This window comes from Stenella coeruleoalba (assembly GCF_951394435.1).
Source record: "Stenella coeruleoalba genome assembly, chromosome: 13".
NCBI lineage: Eukaryota > Metazoa > Chordata > Mammalia > Artiodactyla > Delphinidae > Stenella > Stenella coeruleoalba.
Window position 1 is genome coordinate 83880891 of NC_137159.1, and position 16269 is coordinate 83897159.

The window sequence follows — 16269 nt, forward strand, 5'->3', positions numbered from 1 at the left end:
GAATGATTCACGATAGATCCAATATAAGCAAACAGCCCAGATGACTGTCACCTGACCTTCTGAATCAGTTTGCTCAGGGAGAGACTGACTAATAATGAAGAACTAAGGAATTTTATGCCAATAATCATGTGCTCCTGACGTTTTATTCCATTAGAAATACGGACCCATAAACCACAATGTGAGTAGCTATTTTTAGTATATGATGGTGCAACTTGCTGTGTGAATGGCTAAACAATTTGAACTTCATGCTGCCACAGTGAGTACATCGAAGTGTCGTTTGTGTCTGGAGTCACAGCATTTCAACATGTTTATGTTTGCCAAGTCATCTCCATTTTCATCACTATTGAAAATAGAAAGCTTGCTATCCCCCTGCAGCTCTGTACACCCATCTTGCACTCCCCTCCCCAACTCCCCCAAACCTGCCACTCTCCTGGGACACATGGCACGTTGTTAGTAAAATCTCTCCTATTTCCTCTAGCTCTTTCCTCCACCTTTTGCTCTAATGAAAACCCACGTCTCTCCCAGGACGGGACATCCCTTGCTGACCTCACAAGTAGTAACTGGTTTCCCTCGCTCATCACTGGGCCTGGAGGTGGGGCAGGTGCCCTCCCTCCTACTCACTGTCACACGCAGACAGCGGTCCCTGCTCACCTCCTAAAATACTGGAGTTTAGAAGCGCGTATCATCCCTCTTTCCCGCCTCCATCTCCAGACTTCCCTGGGTAACTCCCCACTAGAAAAGATTAGAGCCTGATTGCTGTCAGTCTCCAACACAAGGCCCTTGATGATGTCAATATCCTTAGAGAAGAGCCTGCCAACACTGGCCTCCCAGCTCCCTGACCTGCCCCCCGACCTTGTTATCACCAATGGTCTCCATTTCCAGCACTCCACTCCCAACCCCCTCCAACTTGCCATCTCACTTCCTCTAGTAGACAGACTCCATCAACTCTTTGACGCCACCATGTGTGCTTACATTCCAGTGATTTTAGCCCGTGTCCTTACTCCTCCCTGCCCTGCTTAAGCTCTCTGCTCTGTAGTCAGTTTGTAGTAATGCTACTGCTACAGCCCTGTAGACTGCTACAGCCTTCAGTCCTAAAAGCACGGGGATTCTGATGAATTCTATATTGTGTGATTCAGCAAAAAAGAAGAATGAAGTAAGTGCCGAATCATTGTAAAAAAAATACTTATATTCTGAAATAAAAAGTTTATTTTAGGGCTTCCCTGGTGGCACAGTGATTGAGAGTCCGCCTGCCAATGCAGGGGACGCGGGTTCGTGCCCTGGTCCGGGAAGATCCCACATGCCGCGGAGTGGCTGGGCCCGTGAGCCATGGCCTCTGAGCCTGCACGTCCGGAGCCTGTGCTCCGCAACAGGAGAGGCCACAACAGTGAGAGGCCCGCGTACCGCAAAAAAAAAAAAAGTTTATTTTATATATGTATATAAAATAGTTTAGACACATAATAAACTTTTAATTTTAGGATAGTCTTAGATTTACAGAAAATGTGGTGAAGATAGTACAGAGTTTCCACATATCCCCACACAGTGTTTCCCAATCGTTAGCATCTTACGTTAGTGTGTACGTTCGCCACAGCTAATAAACCAATTCTGAACAAGGGCCACACTTTATTCAGATTTCCTTAGCCTTAGTTTTTTCCTAACGCCCTTTTCTGTCCCCAGATGGCTTGCAGGACACATTAGTGGTCATGTCCCCTTAGGCTCCTCTTGACTGTGACAATTGCTCAGACTGTTCTTGTTTTTGATGACTTTGACAGCTCTGAGGACTGCTGGTCAGGTATTTAGCAGAATGTCTCTCCATTGGGAATTTGCCTGAATTTTTTCCTGAAACATATTCTGACAGGAGAGAACATCCTTTTTGAGAAGGTGTAGATCTGCTTACAATTGTACCTGCCTAGTGTTAGAAGTAACGTTTATAGACTAGCTTCTGGCTCCGTCTGTTACAGACCTTGTCTTCCATCTTCCAGACGCTTCAGTGCTGGGTATCCCAGGACATCTTGTTCCAAATACACCTAGAACCTGACTTTCTTTCCTTCCACTACTAGGTGCCCCTGTTCAAGCTGTCACCCTTCACTTGTGTTACTACAAATGCCTCCTAAATGGTCTCCTATGTCCCTCCCTTGTTACCCCTGAAGGTCCATTTTTCACACAGTAGGTAGAATGAGTTTTCTGAAACAGCTCAGTTGTGTTCCTTCTCTGTCAAAACCCTATTTTCACCTGCAGTAAAATTCACCTTTGTTGTCGCAGAAGAGGCCCTGCCCACCCTGGCCTCTGGGGCCTCACCTCCTCCTTTCCCATCTCTCTCATGCTGCTCCAGCCACCCTGCCCTTGCTGTACTTTGAACACGCCAAGCACATCGCCACCTCTGCGACTGTGTACCTACTGTCCCTTTTGCTTGCACGGTTCTTCCTCCAGGTGGTGCACTTGCACTGTTCTTCCTCCAGGTGGTGCACTTGAACTGCTGCTCCTCCAGACAGTGCCTGGCTTCTGCGCCTGCGCACCTTAACCATCTTCTGCATGTTCCCTTTCTCCATGGCGCCTACTTCTGTCTGCTGACTAGAGCTGACTTGTTGTCTGTCTTCCTCATTGGAATGTAAGGTCCATGAGAGGTGATGGTAGGGATTGTATCCTCACTGCTGCATCCCTGGCATCTAGAAGGGTGCTGAGTGAAGCTTATAGTGGCCCGTTCACTTATTCAAGACGCATCTGGCACATAACAGGGGTTCGTGAATTTGGGTGAGTAAAATGAATGAGTGAGTGAATGGAGCCTGATCGTACAATTGAAAGCCTCTACTGATATTCCTGGTTTATCCCTAAGTAGACATCCTGTAGCTTTTTCATTATTTTCTTGTGAGTAATCTCCTAGTAGGTCTCCAGGGGGTTCTGTTAGCTGGGGTTACCCAAGTTTTATACTGACTGCACATTGCTTCAGGCTTAGTTTTCAGATATCTTGATACACTGCTATTTGGCTGGTATTATCTACTTTTCTTTACACCCCGCCCATACTCTGGTTATATAACTGTATTCGTCATTATTTGACTATACCTCACTCACATTCCTGCTTAAAATGCTTCTACCTGCTGGAAGAACCAGCTCAAATCTTATCTTGACTGAGAAGTCTTCCTAGCTTCCTCCAAACTGTAGTTACTCTCTTCCCTTTCACAGCATACATCAAAATATCCAGAGAGAAGCATGAAGAGAAAACAAAGTTAGAAAACACAGAGAAGAGAGTCGGAGCTGTAGAAGATATGGTGAAAAGGTCTAGCCTGTGAGTGACTGGAGTCCCAGAAGGGGAGAAGAGAGAATGTTAGAGAAATGTCTGATGTTGATGAAAAGTGTCAGTTACTGTGAACTTTACGGATAAATAGTGGAACCTCAAAGGGCCAGGAAGGGTAATCCCGGAAAATATTACAATTTATTATAAAGTGATAGTAATTCAGACAGTGTTGTATTGGCTCAAGGATACCCAAATGCATCAATCAACCAAGCTGAGGTCAATTTAACTTAATAAAGAACCACTTGGTAGGCAATTTGGAAGTAGAGGAGAAAAGATTTAATACTTCATAAGAAACACATGGAAAAGCAGCTATCTTTAGGATAAATATTTTAATTGAAGTACAGTTAATTTACAATGTTGTATTAGTTTCAGGTATACAGCAAAGTGTTTCAGTTATACATATATACATGTGTGTGTATATATATAAATATATATATAAATATGTATTTATTATTTTTCAGATTCTTTTCCCTTATAGGTTATTACAAGGTACTGAGTATAGCCCTGTGCTATACAGTAGGTCTTTGTTGGTTATCTATTTTATATATAGTAGTGTGTATATGTTAATCCCAAACTCCTAATTTACCCCTCCCCCCAAATGTTGGTTTTAAAGAAAGCTATAGGTTATATGATTAGAATCATTAGTAACAGAGGAGTTGAATTTAATGCTATGTTAAGTGATGTGCTGTCCTAAATTTCTAATGTATCTTTAGCAAGCGAAAACTGCTTGATAATTTAAAATATGAAAAAATAACACTAAATTTCATGATTAAGGTAAGAGAGGTGTAATTTCAAAACATATACCAACTAGCAGATCTGAATTACATAATTTTTATGGCACAATAAAATTAAACATTAATTCATAGTCTCATCCAACTGAAGGGGTGTAAAAACTCAACCAGTGGACTGAATGCAATGTTAACTATCCCTTTCTGTTCCAGCTCTTGTTCGCTTTTATGGGAGTCCGTGCTGATAAGTGAACTTTGGCTTCAGAGGCTAGGAGGGATTCAAGGTTCCAACTTAGCTAGAACGAGATGCTGACATCCTGGAAATGGAAAGAGTTCCACATTTTCAAGAAGGGAACAAAGCACTAGACCTCTTACTAACTTAAGGTTGCCCTAAAAATGCTTTTGATATAAAACTCAAAACGAGTACGGTTGGGTGTCAACCTTGAGTAGGATTTCCTGACCATGTAACGCCCATTCCCACCTCCTGGTCGATATAGTTCCCCTGACCCCTGCTTAGTCTCCTCGTTGCTTAGAGGGCTTTGCTCTCCTCCCACCAATCCCCAGACACCGCTCGCTCTTCTGAGCTACCATGTCCTTGGGGCTTAGCCTATGCCATCCAGAGCTGATAATACTTTCTGTTAGCATATTACCCATCTCCCTAATTGGATTGAACTCTCATAGTGGGGCCCCAAATCTTCAATCTCTGTTAGTGAGTAAGAATTTGGCAGTTTTTTTTAAATTAGTATTTTACTTTTATTTATTTGTTTATTTATTTATTTACTGGCCATGCCACGCGGCTTGCGGGATCTTAGTTCCCCCACCAGGGACTGAATGTGGGCCCACGGCAGTGAAAGAGCCGATTCCTAACCACTGGACCGCCAGGGAATTCCCAAGAATTTGATGATCGAAAAGAGCTTTTAGAGAGACTAAAACAGCCATGGCAAGGCGATGGGTTGGCAACACCAATGTGTGTCTGCCCTGCTGGTAGTTTCGTTTGACTTACGTTGAGCTTGCCAACCTCTAAAACCCAAAGTCGTTTTTATACTGATTCAGTTATAACTCTCTCTTTCCTCCAACTCTTTGTCTGACTCTTTTTCCACCACTCCCTGCCCGCCCCCCACTTGAAGGCAGGGTTATATATTTGCCCCTCTTCTGTTGCCTCTCAAATCTGTTCTTAACTCTGTCCGGGAGTGTGTTCCTTTTTTTTCTGACACCATCCCAGAGTTGAGGAAATGTCCTTCCACCTGTTTTTTATGTAGCAGGAACACGCTGATTAAATGAGTCAGGGAGGAGATTGGCAAAGCTATCAAGAGAAACGATAGCAGCAACCATCACTCTTCAAGGCAAAAAATGACATCTTAGGAACCTCCTTGTTACCCCTCCCCTTCTCACTAAGAAATGTTTAAAGTAATGACTTTCGTCCATAAAGTTTTTGTTTCAAATCTCTGTTTAAGATGTCAGGGAACTCTGAGTGGTAAATTAGGGGAGATCTCTCTTCTTCAAATATTTCTGTGTTTTCCAAATACTTTATAATGAACACATATTCCTTTTAGAGTCAGAGAAAAACATTTTTTAAAGCAAGATGGTATGTGAAACATCTTAAGATTTCCGTGGAAAATCTGATGTACAATGAAACTGAAACCATGTAAAAAGATTGGACTGCTGAAATCATCATCCCAATATGCTGATCTGTTGAAAAAGATGAAAGCGTGATTAAAATTACAGTTTTGGTGGGGAGAGTGGTGAGGAATGGAAAGATAACTCACATTTTTCCTCCTCCATATACATGACAAGTAAAAAAGACAGGCTCTCGAAGTGATCTGAGGGATTCTGCTGAAGCAAGAAACCCTTAGGATGCCTCTGCCAGAAAGATTTAGGCGAGCTGCATAAACCATAAAAAGACCAATGAAAGTGGAGAGAGTGATTCATTTGAAACAAAACTGAGGAGAAAGCATTTCAGTTCGATTTTACAGCAGTCGTATCATCACAAGATGAGAGTCTGAGTCCATAACTATGAAAGGAGTCAACAGCATTTGGCAGAAGTTGGAAAATATTTAATTTATTAAATGTAACCATAATGTAGATAAAGAAGAATGGGCTACAGTGGGATCAAAAAGCTACTTAAACAAGGTCCTACTGTATAGCACAGAGAATTATATTGAGTATCCTATGATAAACCATAATGGAAAACAATATAAAAAAAGAATGTATGTGTATGTATAACTGAATCACTTTGCTGTACAACAGAAATTAACACAACATTGTAAATCAACGATACTTAAAAAAAAAGCAACTTTATTTTTCCTCAGGGCAGCTCCTGTAAGTGCTCCGTCTCTTTCTTGTTTCCCAGACAAAATTTCTAATAGGTCTCATAATTTTTGTAATTTTTCTCATTACTCTTGGATCATTGAATATCACCTAGTCATGTTTGGTCATTAAACATTTTCATTTTAGTAATGAAATGCCTGGCCTGGACTATTAATAAAACCCCAAACGTAAAATTTCTCCCGTCCCCAGTTCAGACCTGCAATGGAGGGGGGACCCTAGTTGATAACCCTATTCCCTGCTCCAAGGCTTCTCCCCTTTCCTGCCATCCTTGAACCTGACCCTTCTCTCATCTTCCATTCAAACGTTTGCCAAAGGAAAGCCTGTTTCTAGTAGCTTCTTTCCAGGCTGTCATCTGGACTGCTTTTAAAATGTGCCTGAAAGGACAACTTGTACACCGAATATCTTCAGGATTTTTATCCGGGGAGAAGAAGTGGGGAGGGGATTCAGGTAGTGTGGGTGATGGTCTTAGTGTCTGGGACTCAATGTTCCACTTCTAGACGGGGATTTGCAAAGTCCTTGACTGAGAAGCCGCCAGCTGCGGTGCAGCGGTGCTTGGGGCCACCTAAGCTGGAGGACCACTGCTTCCTGTCCCCCCCCGCCCCCCCTGCTTTCTGTTATATTCCAGTTGTCCCCAGGAGAGGCGTTCTGGCCGTGCTGGTTCACTGCTGCTCAGTGTGGCTCACACCTGGTGGGCATAAGCCGACCTAAAGCCTCCTGGACTTGCTGTGGAGAGGCTAGCTCACCGACCAGGCGTTGCTTCCTGGAGTTACAGAATTTACGGGGTGAAGCGGCTGGGGGTGGTCATGGTGAGGCGGGCTGGAACGGTGAGAACTGTCATGGGGGCAGCTCTCTTCTCAAAATGGTGTTCCGTAGGGGAAGCACTTAGGGACTCAAGACCCCTTCTCCCTGAGCCACCATTTCATAGCCGACACACCTCAGTGAGATCTTGCAGGGCCCAATCTCTGATATGTAATCCACATTTTCCCTTGTGTCCCCAAGCTCATCCAGAAAGCCCGTCAACATCCCAGGGGAAGAGCAAATCTCTCGGAGAGTAGCTCAGAAGGTCAAGAAACTCAGAGACAAGGTTTAACGTAGAGACAACTTTCTTGGAAGAAGAGTAATCCAGATTTTCCCCAGTACTAGGAATCCTGGGAACAAATTTAACCATTGTGGGATGAGAGTGCAGCTTTTTCACACATGGTAACCCAGAGGTGTCAGGAAGTGTAGGAAGTCTCATCTCATTTTTAATATTTTTGCCCAGGGATTCTTAACCACTTTCGTGTTCTAGTCCTTTTTGGCAGACAGGTAAGACCTACAACTGCCTTCTCAGAATGTGTTTAAATAGATAAAAATAAAATCAATATGATTACAAAAGACACCAATAATATTGAAATGCACTCATTAAAATATTTTAAAAACACCCCCCACCCCCAAAATAACAAGAACAAAAAAGAAAGCCTTTCAGATGCCTTGCTGATGATTCAGATGGTTCCTTATGACGAGAGCACTGGCTCCCACGCTGGGGCCATAGATCCCTGTGAAACCACAGATTCCAATTCCCATGTTGCTTTCACAACCAGTGGCTACTAAAAGGCCACCTGCTATACTGTGTAGGTCCTCAAAAACCTGCTTGACACTGAAAAGGGATACTCATATCTGCTATCACCGATTTGGACACAGTGGGACAAGAACCACGTCTGAGAATGATGTTTCGTTGGAATCAGCTGGGAAGATATTTTAAAAATCCCCAACAAGAGTCGAGTTTTGATTTTTAAAAAGATCTACAGATGATTTTGATGTGCCAACTTTGGGCACCATTGAAAAGCATCTGAAATGGATCACTCCGGCAACTCATGGAAAAAGCCAACAAGGGGCCAGCGTGCGGCTCCATCAGATGTTGGTGTGGCACGCGTGCACAACGAGAGGACACCCCAAAGCGTGTGACGAAGACGTAAACGGTGCTCTTTCTTCCTTAAAGGCTTTCCAAGGCCACACACTGCTCTAAACAGGGCGAGGGAAGCTGGTGTGGAGTAAGAATGGAGTGAACCTTATAGTTGGGGAAAGACATGGAAACCGGTTAAATGTGCTTTAACACATACTTTTGGAATACCTGCTGTGCCCCAGGACTGTGGAGTAAGAAGGTGAATACAGACGATGAACCCTGGTTGAGGTCATGCAGAAAGCTACACAAGAGGGGACTGCTTAGGCTGCCTCTTAAAAGACAAATAGAATTCATCTTTTGGACTCATCTGGACAAGAGGCAGGACAGAATATCCAGGGGAGAGGGAACAACACTTTGGAAACAAAATGGAGATGACAAAGAGCATATGGCCCAATGTTCCGGGAACTGAACTTGCCAGCCTAGGGTGGGGGCAGGATGGGAGGAGAGCGGTGGACAGTACAATGGCAAGAAGTCTGGCAGGGGCCAGCTCCAGAGGAGACTTGCCTGTTAAGTACTATTTGGGAATCTGTTCTATGGAAATGAAAGGCTGCTGAGGAGTTTAATCAAAGAAGTGACATGATCCCCAGTCTCCTGGGGAGACGGTTAGTGGGGCACCAGCAGAGGCAGGGAGGGTAGTTGGGGGCTTTTGATATGTAGTCCTGGTGGGGAGCTTCTGAAGCCTTTAAGCAGCTCAGGGGTGATGAAAGCGGCTGCAATCAGGCGGTGTGGGCTGATTGGATGACATTAGGCAGGGGCGGAGGAGGAGGTGCATGACTTCCCAATTCCTGCCTCGGTGGATGGGGGCAGGAGTCAGGTCCCCCGACAGTGTCAGAACGGGAGGATCACACCAGGTCGGGGGTGGGGTGGGGTGACGAGTCCAGCTTTGAGCTGAATTCTGGAAACATTAACCAATTTGAAGGGAGGTGAAATCTGAGAGGAGCAGCTAGAGAAATGGGAGGAAAACGAGGAGAATCAGAGTCACAGAAGCCGAGGGAGGGGAACATTTCCAGGAGGGAGTCGCGAGGGAAACTGTGAGTGGAAAAGTGGTCAATCACATTTGGCCGCCAGCAGGTCAGAGGTTCCTTCTGCAGAGATCCGGGTAAGGACGGTCTGCCGGGCTGCAGAGGAGGGAATGAGGAAGCGGGGGAGGCGGTGGGCTCTCTGGGCCGGGAGATTAGATCCCACAGGTGTTCTGGGTTCAGGAGGACGGGATTTCAGCTAGCCTCCCTTCGCAATATGTTTGCAGAGTCGTTTGAAGTTATAATTGCGGTTTATTTCTCTGCATAAGCTTTGATGATAATGGTGAACTGGGATAAGAAACTCGCCATAATATGAAGAGTGACACTGAAGATGAAGAAAATATTGCCTGGGGCGCTTGCCAAAATACGCCAAAATTTGGAGGCCAGAGAGAATGTGCCGAGGGAGGCAGGGCTGGGTGACTCGCTTCCCTCGCCCCAGCCCGCCTACCCCGCTTCGCTCCAGCCGGCGCCGGCAGCCCCACCCAGCCCCGCCTCCTTCGGGCTCCGCAGACAGACACGGGGCGTGGCCACCCTCAGCCCCGCCCCTCAGCCAGGGTCACGTGATCTGTCAGTTTGCGGAGACTGGGGGGGAAAAAATGGCTGCCGGCTACGGTGAGGGCGACGCGCTGAAAGCCGCGGTCTCTCCCTTTCTAGTCTTCTGACAGCGCCTGCGGCAAAGCGGGCCCTTTCCGCCGGAGCTGTGGAAGCCGTCCTGGGGCCAGGTTCTGAGACGGTCAGTGTGGTGGTCGGCAGGGAGGGGCCGTGGTGGGGTGTGTAGGGGGCCGAGGCAGAGCGAGGACGGAGCGGAGGAAGGGTGAGGCCGGGTGTGGGGAAGGGGCCGTGGCCGGGTGAGGGGGCCGCGAGGCCGAGTGCGTGTGCGGGGTCGAGGGAGGGGAGGGAGGGGGCGGTGCGGGGCCGCGGTGCGGGGGGGCCGGTGTCCGGCTTTCGGGGCGGGTCCGCGCTTGCTGGGGCGCCGGGAAGGTCTTGGACTTGCTGTCGCAGGTGGTCAGCCTTTTGCGGGGGGTGAGATGGGGGATGCTAGTGAAACAAGTGTCTTTTGGTTATTTTTTCGGAGCAGCCGCAGGCACACCCACCACCTCGAGAACCCCCTTAGCTGGTACCGCTAGGGCAGGCGTTCGAGGTTTCTTTCCTTGGGCTTACACGGAGGAGGTGGTTGGTTTTTCTCCCTTTGCTTTCATATTGGGCTCCATTACTCCATTGTCCTGTGCAGGCCGTTATATCAGCAAAATGTCAGCAAGCCATCGATTACGACGCTTCCTTGATTTATTTATAGGGAAGCGATTTGTCAGCCAGTAACGTTGGATTATTTTTCTTTAAAATTGTTTTGACACATAGTAAGGTTTAAACCAATGAAGAATATTTTATTAATAACTATTTATGGAGCTATCTTTGCTAGCCGCTAGGGGGCAGTGGTTAAAAATGTAGCTTTCTTAGCCTTACCCTCAGAATTCCCATTCAGCCGGCCTGGGGTGTGGCTCAGGAATCACCCCTTCAGATAGGTGACTGTGATACGTTCTGTCACCGTCTCCACTTTGACAGCACTGAAGATCAGCCATCTAAAGTTTTTTAAAGCACCCTAGGAGACCTGGTGCAGAGCCGAGGGTGAGAAATGCAGCAGCAAGGTTGTGTTCTTTGTTCTCTAGGTTTGCTAGCGTGGAAACTTTCATCAGAATCATTTCGGGGTGCTTGTTAAAATGTCAGTTTCTGCGCCCCAGGTCTACTGAATAGGATTCTCTGGGGGAGAAGCCCAAGGAATTTGTGTATTGACAAGCTTCCTGAGTAACTTTGATGCACACAAGTATGAGGGTCTTTGTTTTACACTCTGTGTGAGTGATCTGCAGATCTGTTCTTCCCCAAACTGGGTGGATTCTCCAACCCAGGTTTTTTCGAGTACCTCACATTCAGCATGCAGGAGTGGTGGGGAAGGAGGGGATACTAACCAAACAGAGGAAAGTCCTGACCTTCTCCGGACTCCACTTTTTTTTTGTTAGTGGCACCATCATCCTCTCATCACCTATGCTTGGTATCTAGTCATCTTTGCCAGTTCTTTCATGTCTGGTCACATATTTTTTAAAATTTCTACATTCAGAATCTCTCTTCTGGATATTTTGGTAGGTCAAAGGGTCCAATATGGGGGATTTTATACTGTTCAAGTTCATCTCTCTCATTTCTTCTGCATCCCTACCGCCTGTCCCCTCTCCTGTGGGTTGTCTGACTGGTATCCAGGGGTCCGATTCTGGGCCGCATTCACTGCTGGGGGAAGTTTTCCTAGGATCATGTGAGTGTGCCATCCCCCTCTTCCTGCTTTTGCTCAGTTTCTCTGCCACTGTGTTAGTCAGGGCTGTTTAGAAGGCGAGGGACAGAGATTTACTCTTTTACCTCAGGGAAAAGGAGATTTGCAGGACTGACTGAGAATCGGAAAGAAATCGGATCTAAGGCAGCTCCACCTTCTGTAGATCTCTCAGGGGCCACATTTGTTTTCTCAGTTATGAGGAGTGTTCTCTGTTCACATCGTTGGATCCTCTCTCTGCTGACTGGCTGCCTCAAAACTGTATCATTTTGTTCATGGTCTGCAATGACTGGGTCTCTGGTTTCTAATTTCCAGTTCTAGAGAGAGGAATCTGACTGGCCCAGCTTATCTTTTTGAGCAGTCACGTGTCCTCATGTGCTCATCACTGGTTGTGCCTGATGGTAGAGAACATGGCTGTTGAGGGTAGTGGGAGCTATGGGCAGGCCTACAGAAGAGGCATGTTTAGTGTACCTATACAGTTACTCAGTTTGGCAGTTATCTTTGATGTTTCTACTTGCTCTGGACCTGTAATAGGTTCTGGGGACATAAGAACAAAAGAGAGACGGCCCTTATCTCGCAGAGATTACAGATCTAACCACCCTCACTTTCCAGTCGTAGCTCTAACTTTTTACTTACGTTTCCTATCCACGCTGTTCATTGTTTCCTGGACATAACACTGCATAGTCACTCAGCACTCTCTGTGTTCATTCTGTCCCTTCTGCCTGGTATGCCCTTCTTTCATTTCCTACCAGTGGACCCATTCTTCAGGGATCAACACAAAGTGATACTTCCATGATATTCCAGTAAGAGTAGGAACCTCTCTTGGGAGCTCTCGTAGGACCTTGGGTTTCTGCAGCACTGTTCTACCTTAAATCATGACTTGGATTTATCTGGATAGTACACATTTGCTTTTTGAATTATGTTGGGCAAATTACTTGTGTATGAAACCTGTTTTCTCATCTGTAAAATGAGAGATGATACTTAAGATTATTGGAAAATCAAATAGATCATAGATATAAAAGCATCTCATAAACTGTAAGGTGACGTGTAAATGCTCTTTTCGTGATGAAGTTCTTTTATGTCTCCTAGTGAACGGTAAGCTTGTTGAAGGATTGATAGGAATCCACTAAAGGCTGTCATGGGCCTTGCACATGATGGTGCCCCGGAAATATTTGCAGAACAGATGAGGCCTTGCCCCCTGGGCTGCCTTCGTTCACCTGATGCCTGTTGAGCCTGTCCTTTGTTCCTGGAAACGTGTCAGGCATGGGGGAAACAGTGGTGACCAAACCAGGCATGCTTCCTGCCTGGGAGCACAGTCACTGCAACGAAGTGCAGTGTATCTTTAAGGAAGACTGAGAAAGAAGGAGGGAGAGAGGAGGCCTTAAGCTGGTCTGGGAGGGGAGTGGGCGGTCAGGGAAACCTCACTGGGGGAAGTGACTTTTAAATTGAGACCTCTAGGCTGTCTGTTGGTGGGTTGGGCACACGTGTCTGTCGGGATGTCTGGATGATGGAGAGGAGAGCCTGGTCCTGTGAGGGGGAGGGGGAGGGGAGGATGGCTTGAAGCTGACAGGGAATTTCTGAGAATGACGAGAGCCAAGGATGGGTTGTGGGGGGTGAGGGTATTTGTTTTTAGGTGAGAACGGAACCTGTTGAAAGGATTTATTTAAGAGGGGAAGCACGGCTAATCAAAAGTGAAGCCTCTGAGGGAGAGATTGGGAGACCTGGCCATCGAAGAACATAATCTGATTTACTGGGCACACTTGAGATCAAATTCTTGATTTGTTAGAAGCCTGGCTCATGGGAATCATTTTATAACTGTCAGTGTGGTAGACTGTTTTCTCCTGTTAAATTAATAAATGTGATGTGACGATCAAATTCAATTCAGGAAACATTTAACAATTCTTTAATATGCACAAGAAACTGTTTTAGGCGCTTCTGAATTTGTGAAGGTAAGACTTGTGAAGTTCCTCCCATTAAGAAAGCAGCCGTGTAGCACAGGGAGATCTGCTAGGTGGTTTGTGACCACCTAGAGGGGTGGGATAGGGAGGGTGGGAGGGAGGGAGATGGAAGAGGGAAGAGATATGGGAACATATGTATATGTATAACTGATTCACTTTGTTATGAAGCAGAAACTAACACACCACTGTAAAGCAATTATACTCCAATAAAGATGTTAAAAAAAAAAAAAAAGAAACTTAACAGTAAAGAAGGGATGGGTGGATGAATGCAGAGATTACCAGAATTCCAGGCGTGTAATGCTGAACGATCAGCAAAGCCTGCTGTAATATTTCCCCCTAAGTACACAAAGTAGAGGATCATGATGAACCGTCATGTGCCCATCGCCCAGCTTCAGCCAACCAATTTTATTTCAGCCATTTCTCTCTTCCCCCAGTCACCTCTTTTATCCTCCAGTACTTTAAAGAGCCCTAAGTCTCCATAGGGCAGAAACAGTGTATTATTCAACTTGTCAGTGGTAACCTGAAGCATTGTAAATTACAGACTTCCAACAGACTACTGTTAGATCGAACTGTTATTCAGTTATGGCTGTGTAGAATTGCATTTTCTCAAAACTCTATGACAAAGGTAGATCACCTTTCCTTAATAGATTCGTTTAAAGAATATCTTTCAGGTGGCTTAAGGCAAGGCAGCTTCAATTTTTTTTTTTTTTTACTATTACCATTTTCTGCTTAATCTTAGTCTGAAAGGATCTAAGTCTGAAGTCTTTTAATATTAGTCACAATCTATGAGTGATAACTTTTAAAGTTTTATGTATCTCAAGGTGATACACATACCATCCACATAACAGATTGGGGGAGAGAGGTAACAAGATTTGAAGATCTTAAGATTTTCAATTTTTTTTTCTTTTTAACAACTGAGGTCAATGTCTATAACTACTTTTCTTTACTGTGCTCATTCCAGTCTTGTGTGATATTATAGTGAGGAAAAATATTTGATCTAAATAAGGGCTTTGTCAGACATTTGCATGTGTGTTTAAAATTTTTAAAGTAATTGCAAACTTACAGAAGACTTGTAAGAGTAGTACAAAGAACTCTGTTTTACACCTTAACCAGATTCACCAGGTGTAACATTAAAATTTAGGGTGCACATAGCCTCTGTAATTATAAAATATTCCTGTTAATTCCATAATCATTTAATGGCGATGTACCAAGCCTTTCCTTAGTTGCTGAGGATGAAAAGGTAAGACATGATCTTGTTTTCAAGGATTTCAAAGTAAATTAATAATTGTGATATGTTGTTATAAGTGTAATACTGCAGATATGCATGACATATAGGTGTACTGGGTGAAACTGACCAGGGCGGGGAAGGACAGAGTGAGGGGAAGGAAGGGGGAGGAGGCCCCAGAGGAGGATCCCCCTGAGGTGGAATTTGAAGGAATGTTTCCATTTGTTAGAAAGTTAAAGATGGGTGAAGAATTCCAGGTGGGTGCATCGGTGTAGGCATGCTCATTCATTCTTAGATATTGGTGTCTGCTGTGTGCCAGGCACTGTTCTACATGCTGGGGATTCAGCATCAAACAAAACAGGAATAGTCTCTACTCCCGTTGGGCTGCATTTTGGAGGTGGGGTGGACAATGAGGAGGCAGACGAAAAACCCAGAAAGCAAAACACAAAGGTTTCTTGAGTGATGCTAAGTGCTGCATGGAAAAGCAAGGCGGGGCGATGTAATGAGGAACGATAGTGGGGGTGATGGCTGTCTCGTACACAGTGGTCAGGGATGCTCTGATCAGGTGACTTTGGAACACAAACCCTGGGTAGCCTGAGCAAAATGAAGGCGAAAGAGAGTGGTAGATAAGCTCAGGGACATGGAGAGGGGCTGGAATAGGTCAGGCAGGGCCTTTTGGGCTATGATAAGGAATTAGGGTTTTTATTTCGAGTGAGGGAACAACTGTTGGGGGGTTTTGAGCACAGGATGGCCAAGATGCAGCTCAGTGATTTAGGAGTGATGTTCCAAATGCAGGGAGCAAATTGAGCAAAGGCAGGTGTGTGGAGCGTGTTAAAGATACAGATACAGGGGCTGCACCAGGACCTACTTGTCAGAATCTCTGAGGGAAGGGCCCAGGCATCTGTGTTTTACAAGCTCTAGGTGGTTCTGATGTATATTATGATTTAAGAAGCTCTGGTCCAACTTACATTTTCAAAAGATCACCTGGTTGCCTTGTGGAGGATAGACGGTGGGAAAGGCAACATGGAGGAGGGGAGAGCAGTTGGGATCTAGGTGAGAGGTCACGGTGGCTGGACCAGGGTGGTTGTGATGGAGGTGGTGAGTAGTGACCAGATGTGAAATACATTTTATAGGTAGAACCAAAGGATTTGCTAATAGATTGAATGTAGAGTGTAAAGGGACGAGATAAGTCATGGATAATTCCAAGGTTTTGACCTTGGAAGAATGGAGCTGGAGTGGCCATTTACTGAGATGGAGAACATAGCAGGAGAGGCCGTGGAGCGCTTGCTTTTATTTGTGGGTGGTGGGTGGTGGTGAGGAGGAGGGTTTGGGGGATGGGTCTGGAGTTTGGGGTTTGGATGAGTTAAGAGAGAGATGAGTGTGAGTCTTGGGAGGAGAGGGGTGGACATTTTGAGAGCTGAGCTATGGGGCCTCGTTTTTACTCCTGCCAATGGAGGTGTAATTGTACA

General features: G+C 45.5%; 1 protein-coding gene across 3 annotated transcripts in view; it reads left to right on the forward strand.

Moving 5' to 3' along the window:
* Nucleotides 1-9897: 9897 nt before the first annotated feature.
* Nucleotides 9898-16269, forward strand: part of KIDINS220 (kinase D interacting substrate 220) — a 97656-nt gene continuing 91284 nt past the window's right edge. For all 3 annotated transcript variants that reach the window (XM_079941173.1, XM_079941171.1, XM_079941172.1), the window contains exon 1: nucleotides 9898-10039. The gene's annotated coding sequence lies outside the window, so the exon portion shown is untranslated. The remainder of the gene's footprint in view (nucleotides 10040-16269) is intronic.